The sequence below is a fragment of the Protopterus annectens genome, chromosome 2.part1, assembly GCF_019279795.1.
Source record: "Protopterus annectens isolate FY-2018-M chromosome 2.part1, PAN1.0, whole genome shotgun sequence".
Lineage (NCBI taxonomy): Eukaryota > Metazoa > Chordata > Ceratodontiformes > Protopteridae > Protopterus > Protopterus annectens.
In genome coordinates, this window is record NC_056729.1 from 1429130952 (window position 1) to 1429157126 (window position 26175).

Below are 26175 nucleotides of genomic sequence, written 5' to 3' on the forward strand. Positions count from 1 at the left end.
GTCAGGGGTATAAAAACAGGCAGATAACACCATTACATCAGTCTTTCTTGCCAAGGAGCCCAAAGCAGAAGCAGTTTGCACGAGTGCCGGTCGGCTGCTAACTGAGTTTTCATTTCCGAATTGAATCAAACTGAAGTCTTCTAAAGCTAAGTACCCCATTGGGGATCCTTTTTTCTTGCTCTAACCGATGTCAGAAAAAGTTAACAATTGTCTCACCTATGGAAAGCAAATACCACACTGAGATTTCCATTCTTACTGCATCACCTATTTAGGCTCAGACCACGACCCAAACTCAAGCACCTGCTTCTTTGCCACATCATCAAATGCTTAAAATGGCAGAAGACCTGATTATGCTGATTAGGGGAAGCCAACCATCTCCTGCTAAGAGAAAAAGGAGATCTGTTCCCAGCAGCTTTAATAGACTGAGTCCGACAACTCTGAGGTTTCTGAATATGAAGACATGCCTTTATCTGCTTATGAGGACTCAGATACAGAGGAATCCATTCTCCCCTCCAGAGGATTTTTTTTTTTTGGTGAAAACCTACATACATTAAGACAACATTTCCACTGGGAATGCCAAGACTATCCTCAGTCCAAAAAGAGACTCTGGTTCTGGATGTTGTGGATGATGTCTTTATGGAATCCAGTCTAACTCCTGATTCTTTACCCCCTGCTCCAAGGAAACCAGACAGGTACTACAGAGTCCCTGACTCTCAAATTTATTTTCAAAAATCCTACTGCTGACCCAGGGGTCATTTCCCAGGGGCCTAAAGGTGTAAAAGCAACTACAGCTAAGAATCCCACCCCTTCAGACAGGGATTCCTGAGCTATAGACAGATGGGGTAAAAAATGTATACACCTCTGCAACTCTCGCCATTAGGGCATTAAATTACAGGAGCTTATGCATTCTGTAAGCCAAGTCAGCAAGCATACCCTGCAATGTGGGTTTGTCGCCCTAGAAGCATCTTGCAGGGCAGCAGTCACAGGTTCTGTACTTAGAAGGCATGCCTGGCTTAAGGAACAGACCTTGCTAGACCATGTCAAATCAAAATTATTAGACGCACATCTGCACCAAAGCAGAAGTGGTTTTAAAAAAGGTGGAAGAAAAAGCTATGTTTATGCTGACAGTCAAAGATTTTTTGCAAGTACAGCCTCCAAGATTCTGTAGGCATTGCCCCTCAAAACATTGGTCCTTTCCAGCCCCCTCAAGGCCACCTCAGACTAGACCTTGGAGAAACAGTCCCCCCAGACAACAGTCTTCGGGTATGCAGAGATATAAGCAATGGAGTACCTCCACTTCCCTCCTCTCTGCCCAATTGTTTGTGCCTCTAGGAGGAAAACTTTCCCACCACGCAAAAAACTGGGTCTCCATCACTAACGATCGATGGGTCCTCAGCATAGTATCCCAAGGGTGCAAATTTTATTTCCACATGCTGCCAACCCCAAAAGGGTTCCTAGATCTTCCTCCAAACCAGTGGGCAGAGGTACAAAACCAAGTTCAGCCCCTGTTCTCGATAAGGGCAATTCAGCCTGTTCCTGCAGAACATATAGGCCAAAGTTTTTATTCCAGACTTTTCCTGGTACCCAGAAAAGACTGCAGTTGGTGCCCAGTCTTAGATCTGTCCATTCTAAACACCTTCCTGGTGGTACCAAACATCAAAATGCTCACTCTACAGCAGCTTCTCCCTATGCTGTCCAAAGATGCCTGGTTAGCCACCCTAGACCTAAAGAGTCCTATCTGCATATCCCAATCCAGGGACTCCTGCAGGAAATTTCTAGGTTCCAGGGCAGGATCTATGCATTATCAGTTCTCTTCACTTCCCCTTTGGCTTATCCACTGCTTCCAGAGTTTTCACAAAATGCCTGGCTCCAGCCATTGCCTTTTGCAGACAAAGAAATATTCAAATTTATCCCCTACTTGGATGATTGCCTGATTCAGACAGAAAGTCAGGAAAAGCTGTTGCAGCACCTGACATTTGTAAAGGGCCTTCTAACCTCACTGGGTTACACAATCAACGAAAAGAAATCCAAACTAGTCCACAGTCAAAAAATTGTATTCCTGAGAGTAAGCTTGGACACAGCATCCGAGATGGCATTCCTTACTCCAGAAACGCAAGCCTATCTGACAGACTACTTCTCTCAAATGTCCACCAGAACCCAGTTGTCCTCAAGGAAAATTCTGCAAGTTCTAGGGTTCATGGCCTCCAGCATTCTACTAAATCCATATGCCAGACTGCATATGAGGAAACTTCAGTGGTACTTAAAAAGTCTTTATTTGGTGCCAACATTCTCAGGACTTGGAAACTGTCACACCTATGATATCTTGTCTAAGGAGAGTTCCTTTGTTGGGCAGCAGCATGCAACCACAACAAGTGGCTTCCCTTTACACACCCCCCCACGCTGACCAGACCCTAACCATAGACGCCTCAGATTATGCCTGGGGTGCACATCTGGACGGCAGGTGCATTCATGGCCACTGGAGCCCAAATCAAATTCCATCTGCACATCGACCAGAAAGAGATGCTAGCTATTCAGCATGCTCTAACAGCTTTCAGATTCCTACTCTCTCCGGGGCCTCTTCTAATCAAAACCGACATCGCCACAGTGATGTGGTTCATAAACAAGCAGGGGGGAACCCACTCTTAACCACTCTGCGGACTAGCCGTGACTCTTTGGAACATGGCCTCAGCCATGCGTATTCACCTGCAAGCCCAATTCCTGCCAGGCAACCAAAACTCTCTGGCAGACAACTTAAGCAGGAATCTCCTAGACTCACACGAGTGTCAATTAAATCACAACACCTTCACCCTTGTGACCCTATTTGCCTCCCCCTACAACCACCAGCTCAGCATATTCTGTACCAGGGAACCTCACAGCAAGGCCTGGAAAGTGGATGCCCTGTCCTTCTACTGGGTAAACCTCTCAGTCTATGCATTTCCCCCCTTCCTCTACTTACCATAGTACTACTCAAAATAAGGGAAGAGAGACCAAGAGCAATCTCTATTGCCCCGTACCCACTACTGCGCAGTCTGTCTCCGTTGCCCACATGGCACCTCTCTCAGATTCCAACTCTCCTGACTCAGCAGGAGGGAGAGTTCTTGCATCCACAATTGCACACCCTGAACCTGGCAGCCTGGCTTATTCCTTGACTTCTCCTCCAGTGGCCAGCCTAAGCAAGCAGGCCCTGGATGTTACACGTGAAGCCAGACCCAGTACTAGAAAATCTTATGCTGACAAGTGAAAAGGTATTGTTCCTGGATCCAGACTAAAGGAGCTAACCCAACACAACCATTCTTACCACTCATCCTGGATCACCTAGCAGACCTACTCCACAGGGGCCTTTCCTTCTCTTCTATTAAAATCCATGCCTCTGCCATCTCTGCACTTTACAGCACTGAGCCACGTCTCTTCTCACGCCCTCTCATCAAGCAGTTCCTGAGAGGGGCTAACAACTTAAGCTCACCAAGAAGAGCCCCTACCCCTGCTTGGGACCTTAACTTTGTGTTAGAAAAGCTCACGCCCCCTTCCCTTTGAGCCTGCAGCTTCAGCAGAGTTAAAATTCCTTTCTTGGAAAACAGCCTTGCTTTTGGCCATCACTTCAGCTAGAAGAGTGTCTGAGCTACAAGCACTTATGGCGTGGAACCCTTCATCATTTTCCATGCTGACAGGGTCTCCGTCAGGACTAACCCAACTTTCATGCCCAAAGTGGTGTCCAGTGTGGCTCTCCACCAGTCTAGTCATTTACCCACCTTTTTCCCTAAACTTCAAAATAAGGGGGAAAGGATCCTGCACTCTCTAGATGTGCACAGACAGCTCAGATTCTACCTGGATAGGACTAAGCCCTTTAGGAAATCTGACTAGTTATTAGTTAGCTTTGTACCAGGGGCAGAGGCCAAGTCCATGTCAAAATAAACACTCTCCAAATGGATAGCACACTGTATCCATTTCTGTTACAAACACCATGGGAAACCACACCCACAGGGGGTCAGAAGACATTCACTAGGGCAACCTAAACCTCTACAGCCTTTCTCAGAGGAGTCCCTACCAGGGACATTCTGGAAGTTGCAACATGGAGTTCTCCAAACCAAGGAAGCCAGTGAAACGATGCACCTCGAACAAAATGAATAGTGGAAAGAGGGAAACGTAAGCCAGTTGAATTTATTTAAAACCAGCCGAATTTATTTTAAGCTCCAAAACAATAAGCTTTTCGTCAGTGACTTCTCACCAACTTCTTCAGAAAATTAAAACACATCACAGTGACGTGACATAATTAAATACTACTTTAAAAAACACGTGACTTCAATCAATCAAAACTTTAAAGGCATAAAACTACTCAGTACTCCTAAATAGCACAGGCTCAACCTACGCCAGACATTTAAATAGTGAGTCACTGACAAAAAAGGCTATTGTTTTGGAGCTTAAAATAAATTCAGCTGGTTTTAAATAAATTCAACTGGCTTACGTTTCCCTCTTTCCACTATTCATTTTGCTCGAGTTGCATCGTTTCACTGGTTTCCTTGGTTTGGAGTTTGGTTCATTTGTGGGGGGGGGGGGTTTGAGTTTTTCAACATGGAGTTCTCGTCATACCTTCACTAAGCATTATCACCTGCCTATCTTTTTCCAAATCCAGGGTGGGCTTTTCAACCGCAGTTCTGCAGGGTGTACTAGCCAGCCCCAACTCTTCTTGACTGTTCCCACCCATTCTTCAGCTTTGGGAATCAACCCAAGTGTGATGATTGCAACAGTGAAACATGAAGAACATAGTACAGTTCTGTACACTTGCCATAAATGTACATGTTTGTGTGTATTCACTGTTGCAGTCCTGGTTTCCCACCCTCCACCCCCCTTGTCTCTCTCTGTCTTCCTTACTCTGTACAGGGCTATTGGTATTTACTTTTTACTGGTGGTGTTATTCCACCATAGCTTAGCTCCCTATTTGGGGCAAGAAAAACTGATGTAATGGCATCGGCTGCCTGTTTTTATACCACTGATGACCTGACGTTAGTCCTGAAGTGACAGCAACCGACACAGAAATACTTATGCCTGTGGTATTCAGGCCGACTGAGGGCTACCCCTGGCAGGATAACTCATACTTATGCCTGTGGTATTCAGGCCGACTGAGGGCTACCCCTGGCAGGATAACTCAAGTGTGATGACTGCAACAGTGAATACACTCGAACAACTACATTTATGTTAAGTGTACACAGCTGTACTTTTGTGTAATCTGCAGTTTGATACTCTAGCTCACAATTACTTTTTCCCTGCACTTTTAATCTGCTTTGACAAAACATGCAGATATCCTGTGCGTGATGATACTCTAGCTCACAAATATTAAATCTGATGATGTTGTTCTTTCCTTTCATCACTGATAGGGGTTTGGTTCCAAGCCCTCGGAACTGAGTCGACCTATTACCAAGCTCACTCCAGCCAAATAACTCTAGAGCTAAGTCTCTACCAGGAATGCCCTTCTCCCTGTTACCTCAGATCTCATTTGCTGCATAGCTGTAAAGTCGCATTTCAGTCGAGCTGTCAGCTAAATGAAATCTTTTTTTATATTTGTGTAAAAATTTTTGGATATCTTCATATTTTACTAAGCGATTAGTATTTTTAGTATCGTTTCTTCTGTCTAATCTTGTTCTTTTCTCTCTACCCATTGTTACCGTTGGTAACCTTTCAAGTACCATTGTTGGTATGGGCTTTCTTCCCTTACCCTTGTGGTATTTCTTCAATACCATAGTTGGTATTGTTTCTCCTGTTTAACCTGTTAGATTTAAATTTTATTCAGGTGGTTCCCTTTCTTCTCCACATACCATATGTTTGTGTTTCATCAAAGTGTATTGTTATATATGTGATTTTTTTGAACGGAGTTGACTTTGTTATAGTTGGATTATGCAGTTGACCTGTGGTGCTTTTCTACCAAGATGTTGGATAAGATGTATACTTCAGGTTTTAAGAATTGTACTTATTGTAAGGGCAAGTTACCTAACAGTGATTCTCATGATGACTGTGTATACTGTTTGGGAGTGGCCCACATTTCATTGCAGCCTCCATATGATTTTTGTCAGAGCTTCAGCTAACGCACTCTTAATGAGCGCAAAAATAAACTCATTCTGAAAGGGTTACTCAAGTCTTTCTACTCAGAGGCCATTTCTGCGATGGAGGTCTCAACCCCACCTCCTGAGGACAAAAAGAGATCCCATTCTGTTCCTTCTTCACCATCGGGTGATCAGAGTAAGCCTGGTAAATCTAAGGTCTCTTAAGTTATCGTCAGAGCATAAATCTGTCTCTTCAGCTCTGACATTTCAAAACCTTCAATAACGACCCGTGTTTTGGCACCGGTCCTGCTTCCGGCGCATAGACCTTACTATGCCTATTTCGACTTTGGCACCTGTAGCCACTTCGGCTCAGGGCACTCCGACTGCTCCAGTAGTTTCCACTTTGGAACCGACCATTTTGAATCCGAGTACCACTTTGGCACCGAGCATTGTACCGACCTCATTGGATTTGACCCCTTTACTCTTGGTCTCGAAACTAGTGATTTTGGTGCCGGTAGACCTTGCACCACGGACTTGATACTCCCCCTCCATAGATCCATTTCTGGGCCAAGCGTATAGCCCATTCCTTGACTCTTTCTCTGGAGTATCCACTAGATCCACCAGGAGCCTTTTGGAACATGATGGGGTGCATCCTGTAGACCAGCTGTTGTTAGCCAGGGGGATTCCTACACTTCTAAGACCAATCTACCTGCAGGACTTGGGTTGTCTTATCCATGGACTCAATCTTATACTCTTCCTTTGACCATCTCGGTTCCGAAGCCTTCTGCTCTGACATCCTTCTAGGAACCCACCATCTCTGTGGCTATGTTGCATCTTACTCCGGCTCCGAGTTTGTCCCTTTGGTCTTCGGTTCCCGCTGAACTGGTCCTCCTTCAATCTGGGGATGGGGTCCAGAGCCACCTCTCTCCTTGGTTCCATCCTCGGCGCTGATGGCTGCGTCCATGCCGATCCTGCTTGAGGCTCCACCCATGGGGGCGGGTTCATCGGAGCAGGGTGTGACCCCGATCCCGAAGTTCTCTTTCTCGGTTCCGGGCTCCCATCCCTCTTCGGGCAGGCCTGCCTTCCGCGCGATGTAGAGGTCTCTTGCTTTGGGCAGCACTCTCTTGATGTTGGATCCCCAGTGTTCACCCCCTGAACTACAGCTGTCACAGACCCCCTGGGACACTGGGCAGAGAAGCCGCAGGACACCCCTGTTCAGGGTACCCACTCTTCAGAGTCCTTCTCTGAGACCCCACTGAGGAACCCCCTCGAAAGAAGACATGCAAGAGGAAGCACATGGACTCACCCGAGGAGTCCTTAACGAATGACACGGATTATGAGGATGGCAAATTGTCCCCATGGTCACCTCCTGATAATGTCTTCTTCAGAGACATCCTGCAGATATTAAATCAGAGAGCTGACTGGAAGCCCTCCAACCCTTTGTCTGAGGAGTCCGTGTTCATGCAGGCTTTTTGTGTCCGGCCTTCTACCTGTTGGGTGACCCCGCCTGCTAACAAGGTCGTCGTGCAGCGTACTTGGAAGAACCCTGATTACATTGAGGTGATCCCTTGGAGACCAGACAGAATTTTTCCCCTTCCCAAGGAGAACCTGCACTGGTCCATATGGTTACCAGTTGATGCCATGGTGGTGGCGGTGGCCACGAAAAAGAACTTGGCTGAGGAAAGTCTCGCTGTCCACCCACCCAACAGGGAGTCCCGGGCAGTGGACAGAATTAAGAAGCGTGTGTTTTCATCGGGGACCTTTGCTATATGGTTCCTGAATTATTTGGCAAATTTTATGAGGCTCCAGAGAAACTTAATCTTCGAACTCTGAGATGCTCACAGCACAGTTTTCTGATGAGGTCAGGGACAAAGTGGCCTCGCAGCTCACAACCCTGGAATCAATATTCAACTCGTCCATGAGGTTGCTGTCACATGTGACTGAAGGGGTGGCTAGAGCAGCGAGTTGGGCATTGTTATAAGGCGTCTTGCCTGGATGCGCATTTGTGACCTCGTGGATCCCTTCAAGTCTTCCTTTTTGAATGCTTCCATTGAAGCTTCATCCCTTTTTGGCTCCAAAGTGAAGGAGATGCTATCCAGGTGCGAGCAAGATGGAAAAACCCCGTCTGCCATAGGCCTATAGTTTTCCAACCCTCAACGTTCCTTCTCCAGATTCAAAGGAGTGGGAAAATGTGGCATAAGAAATCTTAAGGGTCCTTTCAGTGCCTCATGTGGTGATGATGCTCACAGAGGGAGAGGGGGTAACAATTCTGGAAGACGCCCCTATAGAGGCAGAGGGGGTCTTCGTAACCAAGGCTCCAGGGACTCTCTATCAGCGGTCCTTAGGGTCTGCCAGATAGCTTACCTCTGGAAGCAGTCCGGGGGTTGTTTCTCTCTGCACCAAGCTGCCTGGTAATCTATCACCACAGATCGTTGGGTGCAGAATAGTATTACCAGAGGTTACACCATTCCCGTTTCTTGTCAGTTGAATTTTCCAAGAAAACTTCCAGATGTTCCACCCAGTCAAAGGGAAGAAGCAGCTTCAGAGATTTTAAAGCAGTCTCAAAAAAAGAGTCATCCAACCAGCCCCACCCGACCAGCGCAGATCCGGATTTTACTCTAGATTCTTTTTGGTGCCAAAAAAAGATAGGGGACTGGAGACCCATTTTGGATCTCAGCAATTTAAACAAGTTTGTCATCCAAACCAAATTCCGGATGGTCACGGTTCAGTCCATCCTTGCCTTTTTCAGGAAAGGCGATTGGATGCGCTCTGTAGATTTCCGGGATTTATATTACAACATCAAGATAGGCGAACGCTCCAGGAGTCTGCTTTGCTTCTGCCTAGGAGCCAGTCATTACCAATTCCATGCCCGTTCGGTCTCTCTACAGCCCCCAGAGTGTTCATGAAATGCATGGCAGTGGTAACAGTTCACTTGAGACTTCAAAGAATACTGGTTGTTTCCATATCTAGATGACTGGCTCCTCACTGCCCCCACCGAGCATCTTCTGGTAACAGCGCTGCACTGTTCTCTCTCTGGCAAAATTGTTGGGAATAATGATACATTGGGAGAAATCAAACCTTATCCCTACTCAACAAATCGAGTTCATTGAAGCAGTGTTCAATACTCAGTCCTGTCTGTTATCACTTCCAGTTCACAAACTCCATCAGCTGAGGCTTCAACTCCGGGTAATTCTATCTCAAACAGCAGTCTCTGCAAGGTAAGTTATTCAGGCCCTAGGTTCCATCACTGTGTCAATTCCAGTAGTGCCTCTAGCAAAGCTACATATGCGGATTCTGCAATGGCTGCTTCTGTCAATGGTTCCCAAACTGTCATCCCCTCGATTACCAGATTCGAATAACCAACTCCTACAAACAGGACCTGGTTTGGTGGATGAAGCCAGACATAGATGTTTGGAGTCGCACATTTCAACCACTCAGCCCCCAGCCATTGTGACCATGGATGCTTCCCTGATTGGGTGAGGGAGCCATTTCCAGGGAAAAACTGTCCAAGACACATGGTCCACCTCATGGACCCACCTGCATATCAATGTCCTGGAACTGAAAGCTGTGCTATTAGCGTTGCAGGCCTTCCATTCGTCTCTCCCTTCCGGGACAGTTGCAGTTCGCTCAGACAATGTCATTGGTCTGGTACATCAACAAGCAAGGAGGAACCAAGTCCTACCCCTTATGTCGAGAAGCCATGAGAATTTGGCAGTGGGCAATAGCTTCCAACTGCTTTCTGATAGCAACACATATCCTGGGGAGCTCCAACGTAATTGTGGACAAACTGAGCAGGTACATCCTCATGTCCCACGAGTGGTCCCTCAACCCCAAGGTGACATCTGTAATCTTCAGCCACTGGGGCCAGTGTTGCTGCGATCTTTTCAATTCCTCATCAAACACCAAGTGCAGCAGCTATTTCGCCCTACTTCCCCTGGAGGGGGAGTCACCAAGGGACGCTCTGATCCATGAGTGGCCCACGGGACTTCTTTATGCTTATCCTCTCATCCTTCTGATCCCTCAATTTCTAAAGAAAGCTCTTCGGTTGAGATGCATAGTGATCCTCATAGCCCCATTCTGGCCTCATCAAGTTTGGTTTCCCTTCCTTCGGCCTCGCCTAGTGTACAAACCATGGATTCTGGACCCTCTACCAGATCTCATTACTCACCCCAAAGGGTTGACTTACCCAAATCTGTCCAGTCTCAAGCTGACAGCATGGTTTTTCCACTTCCATTAGTCGCCAGGCAAGCTTGTCTCCCTTCGCTTGTTCAAGACATTATTCTGGCCTCTCACAAACCATCCGCGAGAAGGGTATCAGGATAAATGGAAAAGGTTCTCCTTCTGGTCCAAGGATAACATGCTGGACCCATATTTGGCTGCAGTTAATGCAGTGCTTCAGTACTTGGCTAAGTTTTTTGATAATGGAGGCTCTGTCTCTATGGTACGAGTGCATTTAGTGGCAATATCCAACTTCCACAATGGTATAGATGACACCCCTCTTATCTCTTTATGCCTTTGCAAGGCTTTCCTCAAGGGGACCTCTCATCTCAGGCCTCCTGTCAGACAGCCTATGGAACCATGGAACCTCACTCTAGTCCTTCAGTCTTTCACTCATAAACCCTTTGAGCCTGCTGCGAAGTGTGACCTAAAGTTTTTGTCTTGGAAATCTTTGTTCCTGGTAGCCATTACCTCTGCCAGAAGAGTCTCCGAGTTGTAGGCATTGTGTATCCAGAGGCTCCTATCTGGTCTTTCATAAAGACAGAGTGTCAAAAAGACAAAGTTGTTTCTGAAGTCTCTATTAACCAGACCATTGATCTACCAGTGTTTTTTTCCGAATTTTGCCAACAGAATAGAGTATTGCCTTCACTCCTTAGATGTACATGGATAATTGAGATTTTACGTAGACAGGAACAAACCTGTCCGTAAGTCTGAACAGCTTTTCATTTCCTTTTCTGGACCCAAAATGGGAGAAGCTGTTTCCAAGGTTACATTATCAAGATGGCTAAGGGACTGCATACATTTCACCTATTCCCTCCATAATGAACCCATGCCAAAAGTTAAAGCTCACTCCACTAGATCTATGGCAACATGGCTTCCATGGATGACATCTGTGCAGCAACTACTTGGGCTAAACTTCATACCTTTATCAATCATTACAAATTGGACCTGGTCTCCAGAGGGAGAGCTGCCTTCGGCTCACTGGTACTTAGGAATGTTCTTCCATATGGGCTGCCCGTAGACCTCAAAATAGCTTGTGATTCTGTCCAATCAGTGATGAATGGAAAGAAGATTAACAACATCAGATAAAGAAGTTATGTCTTACCATAACGTTCCATCTGTGTTGTTCATCTTCTTTCATTCATCACTTCCCACCCTCCTTCCCCCTACAAAGGCTCCAGGGGGATGCTTTGTCACTAAGTGGTGCCCTAGGGTACTTTTGCAGAAGTGGCCTTGGCTTTACTTCCTTTTCTTAGCAAACTCGATCTGAGGTAACTGGGAGAAGGGCATTCTGGGTAGAGACTTAGCTCGAGAGTTTTTTGGCTGGCGCGAGCTTGGTAATAGGCCAACTTGGTTCCGAGGGCTCAGAACCGAACCCCCATCAGTGATGAATGAAAGAAGATGAACAACACAAATGGAACGTTATGGTAAGACATAACTCCCCCCCCTGGACTTTTTGCAGTGGGGCAAGCCCCCCTGCACCTCCCCCATATATAAATAAAACCAACTCTGAGATTGCACACATTTTAGGAAGAATTAGCCAATGAATATTCATAATGTCATAGGTAAATCTGCATGACATGTCAGTCATACATCATTTGCCTGCTGCATCACAGCCATTAGTCATTTCAGTCAAATCTGCCCATGCCAATTCCTGCTCTAAATGGCTGGGTGGCGGGGGTACTGTTGTAACACATTGCCGATTTTCCTACAGAATTTCTTACCCCAGGCATTGAGCTCTGTGAACAGAAAAGTTTCCCCATCCCCTCTTAAAGGTCCCTTATTTGGTGAGATTTGGGGATTTGTTAGAAGGGGCATTAGGCCCATTTGCTCCTGTTTCCCTGTTGAGGTTTTTGAGGCATTCATGACTACTTACCTCTCTTTCCTGGATGGTGCATCCCACTGTGGCTGCATCATTGGCCTGGTGATGGAGAGGGCATGATGAGAGTCCAGCACTGCTGAGTGCATGTCCTGCAAGCCTAATAAAATTTTATGCTTGACCAAGGACAGGCCTGATTGGAATAAAGGCTCTTATTTGGACTCTGTTATTGAGACACCTACTTCCATGAGAGAGAACTTGAGAATAAGCTGTATGCCTACATCTTGAAGAAATTTCCCTCTGAGTGCTTAGCTATTTCACTTGTTTGATGAGGTTCTATAGAGACCTTAAAATCAGAGAGTGGACTCTGTGTTGAAGACCTATCATCCCAGATGCTTGGAAGGAGAGTAAATCCCAGGTGCCTAACATGCTGTCTCCAACCTTAAGGCATTCTTTACAAATGCCCGTTATGATTTTTCCTCGCTTTTTGAACCCAGTGACAAAGAAAGACTCCTGCAAAGGAAACCGGAAATAAAGGTGTTATTTGAGTGTGCTGAGACCCTTACTAATTCCACAGGCAGAGTAGCCCTGGCATTCTTCAGAGGTCCTGTGATCTGGTGGACATAGGGTTGGCCTTTAAGGTAAAAGGAAAACTATAGCTTCTCTGAGAACCAAGTTACTGACTTCCTCGTTGTCAGCTCCATCGCAGGACAGCCCTCATTTTTTTGCCTCAGTGCCTGCATGCATCTTCTGGTCTGATTAGAAAAGATGTCCTTAAGAAAAAATGCCAGATGCAGTGTGAATCCTTTGAGGATCTAGATTTGCACCTCTCGCTATTCCAAGGAGGATTATTTGCAAGAGGAAGTACGTTTGATTGAGAGAGTTCCCACCCTCCTTCTGAAGTCACCGGTTTCTGTGAGTTCCTAGAACCGATTTAACAGAGGATATTTTTGCCTGACTAGTCCTCTCATGATGAGGAGATCCATTTTGATGGCTTTTAATCAGGCCCCTCTGTTACTTGGGTGATGCCCCCAGCAGATCACATTATTAATTGTGTGATATGGTAGGAACCGAGTACGTCTGAATATATACCCCAATAACCTTAAACCTCCCAAGGACAGGTATAGTTTTAGTCCAAGAGTTCTTTGGTGGATTGAGCAACAGCAACCAAAAAAAGTTGGCAGTATATACATCTTCTGTCCACATGCCCAAACGATTTCAGGACTACGGCCAGGATGGGGTAAGTGGGGTTCATCTTCCCCCTTACAGCCGTTAACTACACCACCCATATTGAACTATTTTCGAAGGGACCTGGTGGAGCAAGCATTGGAGACTGCCCATCTAAGCCTCTAGGAAAAAAGCTAAAGACCACCTCGGGCACAATGTTTTAACACAATTAACCTCTTTATGTGGCTTTTGCATAATGCAACCAGTGGAGCAACACATGAGACAGAATTGTGTTATGATGAGACGTCATGTCTGGCTACATCTTTGACTTTGTGGACAGGTATCAAGCATCTTTTTCTGAATGTCCCTTAGAATTGGATCTTCCCTGTTTGATCCGTCTGTCAAATACTAGGTGCAGAAGTGTGTGCTGAATGGGAAGATGTCGGCCATAGGAGTTGCATTTGAGACCTTACAGTAGGAACCAAAAGAGGTCCAAGTCCTTATGGTTTAGGAAGAGATGGTGTCAGCCCTTTGACTCCGCTTTAGAAATGCATGGCCCCTTCAATGGACACTGACCCAGAGGTTGTGATGGCCCATAATTCAGGGATATCGTGGACCTTTCTCTGACAGGCAACCCATAAGCCCCTGAAGGGCTTTGACTCCTTCCCTCTGGAGACAGTTGGGGATCATCAGTCTGTCTACTTCTGTGTGGATGTCCATAGTCTATGATTCTTGGGTAAGAAAGATAATTAGAGGCCGTAGGATTCCCTTTTCCTCTCATCCTCCCCTGTCTTATCGATCGCTTCCAGATGTCCCACTCCATCAGCAGAAGGTGCCCAGAAAAGAGGTTATATCTCCTCTAGCAAAAGAGCCATTCAAGAAGTTCCACCAGATCAGACAGGGCCAAGATTTTATTCAATATTCTTTTTGGTTTCAAAGAAAGACAAGGACCTCAGGCTAATCTTTGACCTCAGTGACCTAAACAAGCATGTAAGAAAAACCCCATCCAGGATGGTCACAGTGCAAGCACATACAGTCAAGTAACTGTATGTGCTCTGTCGATCTCCAGGATGCTTATCTGCATATCAAAATGGCCAAAGATCCAGAAGATATATACATTTCTTTTTGGGGGCCAGTCACTTTCAGTTCAGAGCCATGCCCTTTAGTCTCAGCACAGCGCCCTGGATGTTCACTAAGTGCCTGGTAACCGTTGCAGCTCACCTGCTCTTTTATCTAAATTATACTTGAGTTATTTTCAGTGATGGAATTTGTTTCCTGGTTTTGTGCGCGCACTTCTTTGAACTTTTTTTTCCAAAAAACAAAAATGCTGATCTTCGCGTTTCCCTGTTGTAGTCATCACCTATGGGTTATCCCTGCTGTGGTAGCCCTGGGCTGGCCCGAATACCAGAGTCAATGTTTTTTTTGCTTCGGCTGCCATCGCCTGTAGTCTGACGTCAGGTCGTCAGTGCAATAATGCAAGGCAGCCGACATCATTACATCAGTCTTTCTTGCTGTGGAGCCCGTAGCAGAAGCAGTTCGCACGAGTCCTGGTCGGTCGCTACCAGAAATTGAATTTCAGCTGAAAACGTCTAAAGCTAGGTTACCCCATTGAGGTTTCTTTTTCCTTGCACTAACAGATGTCCAAAAAAGTTAACAATTGTCTCGCTTGTGGAAAGCAGATCCCACAATGAGACTTCTATTCTTACTGCGTCACTTGTTCAGGCCCAGACCACGACGTCCCCCTGTTGCCGGTTCTGTGCCCTCTTTAATGCGAGAACCATTCGCCGTAGAGCTCTTTTTGTAGACAGCTATTTTCGTCTTCCATCTTTGCATTCCGATATGGCATTTGTCAGCCAACAATCTATGGACATTCTGAAATAACATAGAGATGAAGATAGAGACAGACCACACAAGGCTAAGCCTTCCGATGACGCTACTGCTAAGCAGATTGTCAGTTCTCCGGAATTCAGTGAGACACTTTCACAGCCCCTGATGCCCGATTCAGTATCTATGCAGGCCGCTACCGAGACTCTTTCGGTGTCTGGTATGCCGCAGAAGTCTTCATCTTCCGAGCCTTTGGCTGTCTCTGCCTCATTTGGGTCTGGAACTGTGAACCGGGCACTGGCTTCCGAGGAGGCCTTTCGCACTACCAATTCTACACAAAAACGACATCTTTGCATCTGACTACTGTTTCTCTCAGACTGACAGATTCTTTCAGGCCTAGAAGCCAGGCCACTCCTATGACATCTGCTTCTAGCCACCATCTTGCTACTGCTCCACCACCCCTAGCACAAATGCTTAAAATGGTGGAGGATCTCATCTCCCTAATCCAGGGTAGTCAGACCACTTCTTCTAAAAGAAAAAGGCACCCTTCTCCAGAAATTATGACAGAACAGGATTCTGAGGAATCTGATTATTCAGTTTTTGAAGAGAAACAGCATCCCTTAACTGCTTATGAGGATTCAGATGCAGAGGACCTTTCCTTTGGGGGGGACACTTCACTCCCTCAGGGAACAATTCCAGTGGGAATCTCAGGACTTCCCACAGCCTAAGAAAAGACTTGGAGAGTTTCTAGACTTGCCCCAGCACAGACCCCTGGCCATCCCCCTTATTTTAGAAGTGGTGGATGATCTTTTCCATGAATCCAGCGTAGTCCCTGACACCCTCCCTCCTGCTTCCAGTAAACCTGACAAGGTACTACAGAGTACCGGATTCATACAAATACCTGTACAGAAATCCTGCTGCAGACTCAGAGATTATTACACAGGGACCTAAAAGAGCTAAGACTAGTTCTGCCAAGAATCCTCTTTCTTCAGACAAGGACTCCAGAGCTCTGGACATACGGGGTAAAAAAGTATGCACCTCTGCAACCTTAGCTATCAGAGCACTCTGTTGTCAGCTCAGTATGTTAAAATATCAACACACTTTTGAACAATTAAAACAGAAGATTGCTTCCTTTCATGACTGTGCCAATTCAAAAGAGTTAGCACTTAGCTTGTCAAGTGTTCAAACACTCATTACAATGTGGATATGACTCCCTAGAAGCCTCTAGCAGGGCAGCAGTGACAAGATCTGTTATTAGGAGACATGCTTGACTGAAGGAACAAACTCTCCCTGATCATGTATTGATGCACCCTTAGATAAGGAGCGTTTGTTTGGGGAAAAGGCAGAAGAGGTGCTTAAAAAGATGGAAGACAAAGCAAAATCTATGCAAACAGTAAAATATTTCTTTCACGTTCAACCTCCCAGATTCAGCAGAAACTTTCCCTGTAAGCACTGGACCTTCCCTGCACCTAGCAGATGGGGCCAAGGTAAGCCCCACAGGGACAGACCCTCCAGGCCCCCTATCCCAGGGCCAGCAGAGAGCAAACAATGGAACACTTCCATCTCTAAGGCAGGGAGTTCTAAGCCAGCCTTTTAGGGCAAACACTCACAATGACTACCCTCCCTGCCCTCCCTTCACTCACCAAAAACTAGGAGGAAGGCTCTTCCTCTTCAAAGACAATTGGCTTTCTGTAACAAAGGACCAATGGGTTTTAAAGATAATTTCAAAGGGATACAAATTCTCTTTCAGCGAACTCCCAATTCCAAGAGGGTACCCGGACTGACCTCCAAATCAGTGGGCAGAGGCATTGAAACAGGTCCAAACTCTCATATCATGGGGGGCAGTAGAACCTGTCCCCCTCAGATCAAACAGGCAAAGGCTTTTATTCCAGACTATTCCTTGTTCCCAGAAAAGAGGGCACTTTGCGCCCCATCCTGGATCTGTCCATTCTGAACACCTCTCTGGTCATTCCCCAGATTCACAATGCTAACTTTGCAGCAGCAGCTGCTGCCTTTGCTAGCAAAAAATGCCTGTCTGATGACCCTAGACCTAAAAGATGTATACCTCCACATCCCCATCAGGGAATCATGCAGAAAATTCCTGCTCTTCAGAGCAGGCTCACAGCACTTTCAGATGTTCATCGTGTTTCACTGTTGCAGTCATTACAATTGGGTTATCCTGCTGGCAGGTGACCCGCAGTTGGCCCAAGTTCCAAAGTCTTGGTCTGGCGTCAGTTTCTGACGCCTCTTCCCTGACGCCAGTGCGCCAGGGGTATAAAAGTTGCAACCAATGCCATTTTCTTCAGTCTTTCTTGCCGCGCGGTGCCCGAAGCAAAAGCAGTTCGCAAGTGCCAGTCATCCGACTCCTGAGATTTTCAAAATTGAGTTTCAGAACCGAAGTCTTCAGTAAAGCTAAGTACCTTGTTGGGGAATCTTTTTCTTGCTCCAGACCAATGTCAATAAAAGTTAATAATTGTATTTCTTGTGGGAAGCAAATACCTCATAAGGACTTTCACTCTTACTGTATTCCTTGCCTAGGCCCTGACCATGACATTACTAGTTGTCGGTTTTGTGCTAGATTCAATAAACGCACTATTAAACGTCGGTTTGATTTTGCTTTACATTATTTTGGCCGAAGGTTTAATTACATAATGCCGTCGGAACAACCGACGACTGGAATTTATAAAAAACGCAAAGACAAAGAAAAGGACAGGCATCCGAGGTCCAAAACCGACGACGAAGCCTCTTCTAGGCCAGTCGCCGGTTCTCGGTGAGGCACTTTCGCAGCCCCTGACACCTGCTACCTCAGAGCCACAGGCCTTAACCGACAGTCACGTGGAGACACCGAGGCCTGTGGAAACTCAAGGTATTGGGCCTACGGAAACTATACCCTCAGATGGGTCCGGAGCCACTGAGCAGGCATCGGCTTCTGAGGGTGTTTTCAGACCTTCACAGCTTACAATTAAACCCACTAGAGCAGCAAAGGCAAAGTCAAAAACACCATTAAAAACAAGGAAATAAGTACAGCATTCTCCAGAACAGTCATCCATGCCAAAGAAACGGATGCTTAAAATGGCCGAAGACCTAATTACTTTAATCAGGGGTTCCCATCCCCCTCCTGACAAAAGGCCTAGGCAAGACACTGACTATGATTCCTCTGACCAGGTTTCCATTTCCTCTGATTCCTCTTCTGATCAGGGATATTCTCTCCCTCCCTATGAGGACTCTGATGCAGAAGAGTCTATACCTTCAGCCTCTCCGCTTGAGGATTATTCTTTTGGGGAAACCCTGCACACACCATGAGGGAGCATTTCCATTGGGAGAACCAGGATTATTCAGAATCCAAGAAAAGGCTCAGAGACTTTCTTTTATTGCCTCAGCACAGGCCCCTGGCTATCCCCCCTGTGCGTGATATTGTTGATGATGTTTTTTCTGAGTCCAGTCTGTCTCCTGATTCCTTACCCCTGCACCAGTCAAGCCAGACAAGGTACTACAGGGTCCCTGACTCTCATAAATTTCTTTACAAAAACCCCGCTGCAGATCCAGAAACAATTTCTCAGGGTGCTAAAGGGGTTAAGGCTTCCACTGCTAAAAATCCTGTCCCCTCAGATAGGGATTCCAAAGCTTTGGACAGATGGGGGAAAAAAATTTACACTTCTGCTACTTTAGCTGTAAGAGCTTTAAACTGCCAGTTTCACATGCTTAAATATCAACAGTACCTCATGTCATTGTTAAAACAGAAAATGGTTTCAAACTCAAAGTCCTGACAGTAAGGAAATGCAGGATTTATTGCATGCAGTTGAACAAGTGGGAAAGCATACTCTGCAGTGTAGTTTTGATTCATTAGAGGCTTCTTGTAGAGCCGCAGTTACAGGCTCTGTTATTCGAAGGCATGCTTGGTTGAAAGAACAAAGTTTACCTGACCATGTTAAAGTAAAATTATTGGATGCCCCACTAGAGCATGATACTTTGTTTGGTGTTAATGCAGAAGAGGTGTTAAAGAAAATGGAGGATAAAGCAAAATCAATGCAGACAGTGAAAGATTTCTTACAGGTTCAACCACCTAGATTTAGCAGAAACTGGCATTCAAAAAATTGGTCCTTTCCAGTGTCAGACAGGCCACAAAGAGGCAGATACAGGCGCCCAAGAGGCAGATCTCAGCCCCAAGGCTCCTACAGACCTAAACAATGGGGTGCTTCAGCCCCCAAAGGAGTGGAAGACAAATCACAACCTTATAGGAAGCAGTCTCAATGACTTCCCTGTACAAAGGCCAAGCACTTACCTTTTGACAGCACCCCTAGGGGGGAAAGCTAGCACTTTTCTCAAATAATTGGCACATGATCACCCAGGACCAATGGGTGCTGAATATTGTTTCTCAGGGTTACAGATTCCACTTCCACACGCTTCCAAAACCAAAAGGTATGCCAGACCTGCCACAAAACCAATGGGCAGAGGCACAAAAACAGATTGCTGCTCTTATGGACATGGGAGCTATTCAAAAACTTCCACAGCAAGAACAGGGACAATGATTTTACTCAAGACTTTTCTTACTACCCAGAAAGGACAAAGCCTGGAGACCAGTTCTGGAGCTGTCAATCCTAAATACTTTCCTGGATGCTCCAAAATGTAACACTACAGCAACTTCTGCCCGTGCTGGGCAAGAAGGCTTGGCTAGTTACTTTGGACCTCAAGGAGGCATACCTGCATGTCCCAATCAGACAATCTTGCAGAAGATACCTCGGATTCATAGCAGGCTCAGTGCATTACCGGTTCTCTGCACTGCCCTTTGGCTTATCTACTGCGCCCAGGGTCTTCACAAAATGCCTGGCACCAGTAATTGCATATTGCAGACAAAAAGGAATTCAAATATATCCCTACTTGGATGACTGCCTTATTCAAGCAGAGAGCAAGGACATTCTTCTACAACATCTGGCATTTGTAAAAAGATTACTAATTTGCCTAGGGTACACAGTAAATGAAAAGAAATCGAAACTAGTGCCCTCTCAAGAGATAATATTCCTGGGTGCAAGCTTAAATACAACTACCCAGATGGCTTATAGGTTCATAGGTTCATACTAGGCTATCTGCCCTTAGGGCATTTATAAGCCTAGCCAGAATGTGTTTGGCTTTCGCCACCCATTTTAAATTTATTTTGCTATGCCCTTTTTCGAGGTTAGTATACTGTGCCTCTGTCTAACAGTGACACAGAAGTGATACCCGGGGTAAACCTATGATCTCCCATCCACTCATCAAGATTCCTCTTGAAGAGCGTCAATGAGGGACTCTGCCTAACCTGGACTGGGATTTTATTCCAGAGTGAAGTGAGCCTCTGGGTTATGAATCTGTCCCTCCAGCATGTCCTATTTATTTCAGTGCTGAGGTTCAAGTCTTTCGAGCGCGTAGCTCGATGGGATTTGGATTTTCTGAGGTGCAGCATGTCCATTAATTCCGGGTTGGACATGGCTTTATACGTCAGGCACAGATCGCCTCTGAACAGGCGGTATGCCACTGAGTAGAGCTGGAGTTTCTTTAACCGGGCAGCATATGGCATCTGTTTGAGTCCTTTGATCCTCTTGGTGAGGTACTTTTGGGGTCTTTCCAGTTGCTGCAGGTGTCTGGTAAGGTACATCCCAAAAGGGGCATTGTACTCAATTACGGGCCTGATGAGGGATGAGTAAAGAGGCACGATGACCTCCCCTGATCTAGATGTGAATCCCTTCATGATTGGGTGGGCTATATAAAATGTTTTTCTAACCACTTTGGCCACGTGGTTGTCAAATGAGAGATTGCTATCAACTTGTATCCCCAGCTCCCTAATTACTTCTTCTGTACTTAATGGATTACCACCTATGTGGTAATTTGTGGGCACTTTGTTTTTGCCAAAGGGGATGACTATACACTTTTTGGCATTTAGCTTGAGGCCAAGGCTCTGGCACCAGTTGTCTGTTTCTATGAGGCCCTTTTGGAGGATGCTTGTGTCGGCTGGAGAGTCTATTATGGCGCCCAGTTTGCAGTCATCTGTGAACTTGGTCAGCCACAGTCCTTCCATGTTGGCCTGTACCTCCGAGAAATATATACCGAACAAGAGAGGTCCCAGGACTGAGCCTTGTGGGACACCACTTGTAACTGGTTTGGAGTCTGACATAGCTCCAGCAATTCTAACCATGTGGGTTCTGTCCTTGAGCCAATTTGCAATCCATCTAGTGACATATAGGGGTTTATATTTAAGCTGGTGAGCTTATCTATAATGCCCGAGTGGGGTATTGTATCGAAGGCTTTTGCGAGGTCCAGGTAGGCTGTGTGGACCACCTTCCCCTCGTCAATGGCCTTGGTGACTGTTTCAAAGAAATCAACCAGGTTTAAGAGGCAGGATCTGCCATTAACAAAGCTGAACTGGGTAGGATCCGGTGTTTGTAGGTCCCCAATATCTTTATTTATGAGGTCCATGATGATCCTTTCCATAGCTTTGCAGACCAAGCTAGTCAGGCTTATGGGGCGATAGTTTCCAGGATCCGTTGAGGCACCACCTTTATGGAGAGGGACCAATGTTGCTGTACGCCACTCTTTGGGCACATATCCTGTAGTAAGGCTGAGATTGAACAGTAGTTTTATCACGCCAGACAAACAAAAGCAACTGACTCATTACTTTCAAATGATGGCAACAAAAACCCAGCTCCCTGCAAGAAAAATTCTGCAGGCCCTGGGCTTCATGGCATCCTGCATTTTACTAATTCCATATGCAAAACTGCATATGAGGAAACTACAGTGGTATCTAAAAAGTGTTTGGACTCAGCATTGTCACAGCCTGGAGACAATCATAACTTTAATTCCCTGCCTACAACAGGAGTTTCGATGGTTGTCCCAGGCGTGTGTCACCTCAACAAGGGACAGCCTTTCACCTTACCCACAGCCAGGCAGACAATAACAATGGATGCATTGGATTATGCCTGGGGGGCACATATGGCAGGAAAATGTATTCAGAGCACATGGCCCAAGGAACAAATGCATCTTCACATAAATCAAAAAGAGATGCTAGCTGTACAGAATGCCCTGACAGCTTTCAAGGACCTACTACATCCAAGACAACTATTAATAAAGATGGATATTACCACAGTTATGTGGTACATAAACAAGCAAGGGGGCACACATTCCTATCCCCTATGCAGGCAAGCCATGACTTTGTGGAACACAGCACTGACCTATGAAGTACATCTGCAGGCACAATGCCTGCCAGGAACAAAAAATACACTGGCAGACCAACTAAGCAGAAATCTCATGGATCCTCACGAATGGAAGCTAAATCCAGAAGTGTTCAGCATGATAATGAGGAAATGGGGACGCCCAGACATAGATCTTTTTGCCTCCCCTCACAATTACCAAATACAGAAATTTTGCACAAGAACTTATCAGTCTCAGGCATGTTAATCATTCAGCTGGAAAGGCCTGACAAGTTTATGCCTTCCGTCCGATGCCTCTTCTTACCAAGGTGCTACTAAACGTCAGACAAGAAAGGCCAAAAATGATCCTGATTGCCCCAGACTGGCCACGCCAGCACTGGTACCCAATCCTAAAGAGTTCGTCTCAAGGCCCAGCTTAGCTTCTACCTCAAATTCCTCTTCTGACACAACAAAATAATCAGATTGTGCACAGTCAACTCAGAACCTTAAACCTGGCAGCATGGCAGATAATGTAGCCACTCAGACTGCACCTCTCTCTAAAGCTGTTATGGATGTCATTTTGGAAGCCAGGAGGCCCAGCACTAGGAAATCTTATGCAGAAAAATGGAAGAGATTCTGTGCTTGGAACCAGGCACAAGGGCTCGAACCACTTGTCCCTAATATACCTCAGATTTTACAATACCTAACTGAGATGCTGGACAAAGGCTTATCTTTCCTCATCTATTAAAATCCATGCCTCTGCCATTTCAGCTCATTACAATACGGAACCTCCTGTTTTTTCACATCCTCTACTACGACAATACTTCAGAGGGGCAAAAAATATAAGACCCCAAGGAGAGCACCAGTACCTACTTGGGACCTCAATTTTGTTTTAGAAAAACTCACTGTGCCTCCTTTTGAACCAGCCAGCACAGCTGATCTAAAATTCTTATCATGGAAACCTGCTCTGCTCCTAGCAATAACTTCAGCAAGAAGAGTCTCAGTTACAGGCATTAATGGCTGTGGAACCTTTCCTCATTTTTCATCAGAACAGGGTTTCTTTTAGGACAAACCCAACATTCATGCCAGAACCTACGTTTTACCCAAAACCCCAGAATAACGGGGAGAGACTTCTGCACTCTTTGGATATACACAGACAGCTACGATTCTACTTGGACAAAAGAAAAGCTTTCAGAAAAACTGAGCAACTGTTTGTAGCCTATGCTGCAGGATCACAAGGAAAGCCTATTACAAAGCAGACAATCTCAAAATGGATAGGACACTGCATCCGCTTCTGTTATGCACAACATGGCAAATCAGTGCCTAAGGGCATTAGGCCTCATTCTACCAGAGCAGGCCACTTCAGCAGCTTTCCTCAGAGGAGTACCAACCAAAGACATTTTAGAAGCTGCAACCTGGAGCTCAGTGCACACCTTCACCAAGCATTACCACTTACCTCTCTACTCTAAATCCAGAGCAGGCTTTGCCACTGCAGTTCTGCAGGGCCTGGTAGCCTCTCCAAATCCAATTTAGACCCAGCCACCCAACCTCAGCTTTGGGATTCTACCCAAGTGTAATGACTGGAACAGTGAAACACGATGAACATAGTACAGTTGTGTACCTACCATAAATGTAGATGTTCGAGTGTATTCACTGTTGCAGTCCAGGTTACCCACCCACCATCCCCCTAGTTTCATTGCTGGGACTTTACTGTACTTCTCATCTCTATACAACCTATGTGGTGTATTTGCTTGTAGATGAAGGAAATGTTTATAGTAATATGTGCATGTTTTTTGGCATAATTTTATCTTTCCAGCCTTCCTGTCTGGGGGCACCTGACATCTGGGGCAAGAAAAACTGAAGAAAATGGCGTCGGTTGCAACTTTTATACCCCTGGCGCACTGACGTCAGGGAAGAGGCGACAGCAACTGACGCCGGACCAAGACTTTGGAACTCGGGCCGACTGCTGGTTGCCTGCCAGCAGGATACCCCAAGTGTAATGACTGCAACAGTGAATATACTCGAACACCTACATTTATGGTAGGTACACAACTGTACTTTCTCTGTGCTGCCCTTTGGCTTATCTGCTGCTCCTAGTGTATTGTGGCCATAACACTGAAGAGGTTGTTACTGGTAATGTAACAGATGAAATTCAGGAACCTAGTTATGATGAAGGGGATATTTTTTAGACCCGCAGGTGTACCCGTGCAGGTCGGAAAGGCTAATGAACAAACAGCCACAAATGAGGAACGCCCCATACCATTATTCCAAGAGGAGGGGAATGAATCGTCAGGGTCGATTCTAAGGAATGACTGTAATGTGGACTTAAATGTTTGCTTTGATATCGGTTTTGAATTAAACTCCACTGGGGATTCCTCGGTGGATAAAATTAGTGAAAAAGTATTAATTTGTACAATGGTCAGAATTTTAATATGTTGACAGCCAATGAACAAAATGTATTGTACAATGGTACTTCAATGTCTGAATATGAAGGTTTTGGCAATGTTATTTTAGAATCTGGGCAACATCCGTATGTGGATGGAATTGGTGTTGACAACACGGATGGTGTTTATGATAAGAAATGTGATACAACCATTTTTAGTTTTACACTTAACAGTGTAGATGTTTCTATGGAGATGAGTATTGATTTGTCTAACAACAACTTTTTTGACAGAATACACTCGTCGAAACATGAAATTGTAAGAAATAGAGGTTTTACAATATATAATTACACTGAGCTTGTTATTAGTGACATCTACTTTGAATTATTTAGTAAAGGTATCAATTTTGTACCAAACTTTAGGCTTGATATTGCACAGGTATTAATTAGTTTAAAGCTTTTTGTAAGGAAACTCAACTTACAATTGTATTTTTCCACTGTTAGACCTGGGATGGTGTCCACTTTGGGTGGGATGAATTCAACAGAGATTAAAAGAAAGAGTACTTTCATGCCCCCCTCAAACCCAGAAATCAGGGTATTTGAACAAATGGTAGAATATGAATTCAGAAGAATTTGTTTACAAAAATCTACATTGGAGGATAACTTATCTGAAGATGAGAGAAGGGTCTTGTATGAATTAGTAACAACTAAACGATATAGATGCATGAGGCCCGATAAGGGAGGGGGTATGGTTATTATGAGTAAAATTGATTACAGTGGTCACATTTTTGAGTTGCTTGGTAACAAGGATACATACACTAGAGTATCCATTAATGAGGTCAACAGGGCTTATATGAGGATTGACATGTTTTTGCTTGATGCAATGTACCAGGGTGTGATTAATGAGATGGAATATGACTACCTCACAGTTAAATTTCCAAAAATGCCTAAATTATTTGGGATCCCGAAGGTCCATAAGGGAACAGAATATTTACAGTTTAGACCAATAGTATCAGCTAAGGGGTTAAAGACAGAACCAATGGCAGCTTTAGCTGACCATTTCTGTAAAAGGGCACTCAGGGATGCTGCTCATATTCTTAAAGATTCATGGCATTGTTTGGAGAGGCTTAGGGAGATACAAGGAATGGATGACAACACTTTTGGTTTTTTAACCATAGATGTGATCAACCTATTTTCAGTGATTCCACACCGAGTAGGGCTCGAATTGTTTCATAGTAGTCTAGTGGCCAGACTTAGTTTTGATAAGGATAGAATTGTATTATGTCATGATCTGATGGAACTTATTTTAAATAACAACTTTATACAGTTTGATGGAGAGTTATATCAACAATTGACAGGGGTAGCGATGGGTGCTCGTTGTGCCCCTGTATATGCCAATCTAGTGTTATTGGCATGGGAAAGGTTATACGTCCTTGAGTCAAGATTTAAGGACAACATTCTCCTATATAGTAGGTTTTTGGACGACCTCCTAATATTATGGAAGGGAGATGAGGAGAGTGTGGTGGAATTCATTTCCTACATCAATAGCACCACAGACTTCCTTAGGTTCACTTA

The 26175-nt window shown here is 45.3% G+C and overlaps 1 protein-coding gene across 2 annotated transcripts in view; it reads left to right on the forward strand.

Annotated features, from left to right (window-relative positions):
* FAM193A (family with sequence similarity 193 member A) overlaps window positions 1–26175 on the forward strand; it is a 2395037-nt gene that overhangs the window by 1408917 nt on the left and 959945 nt on the right. The gene's annotated exons all lie outside the window — the stretch shown is intronic.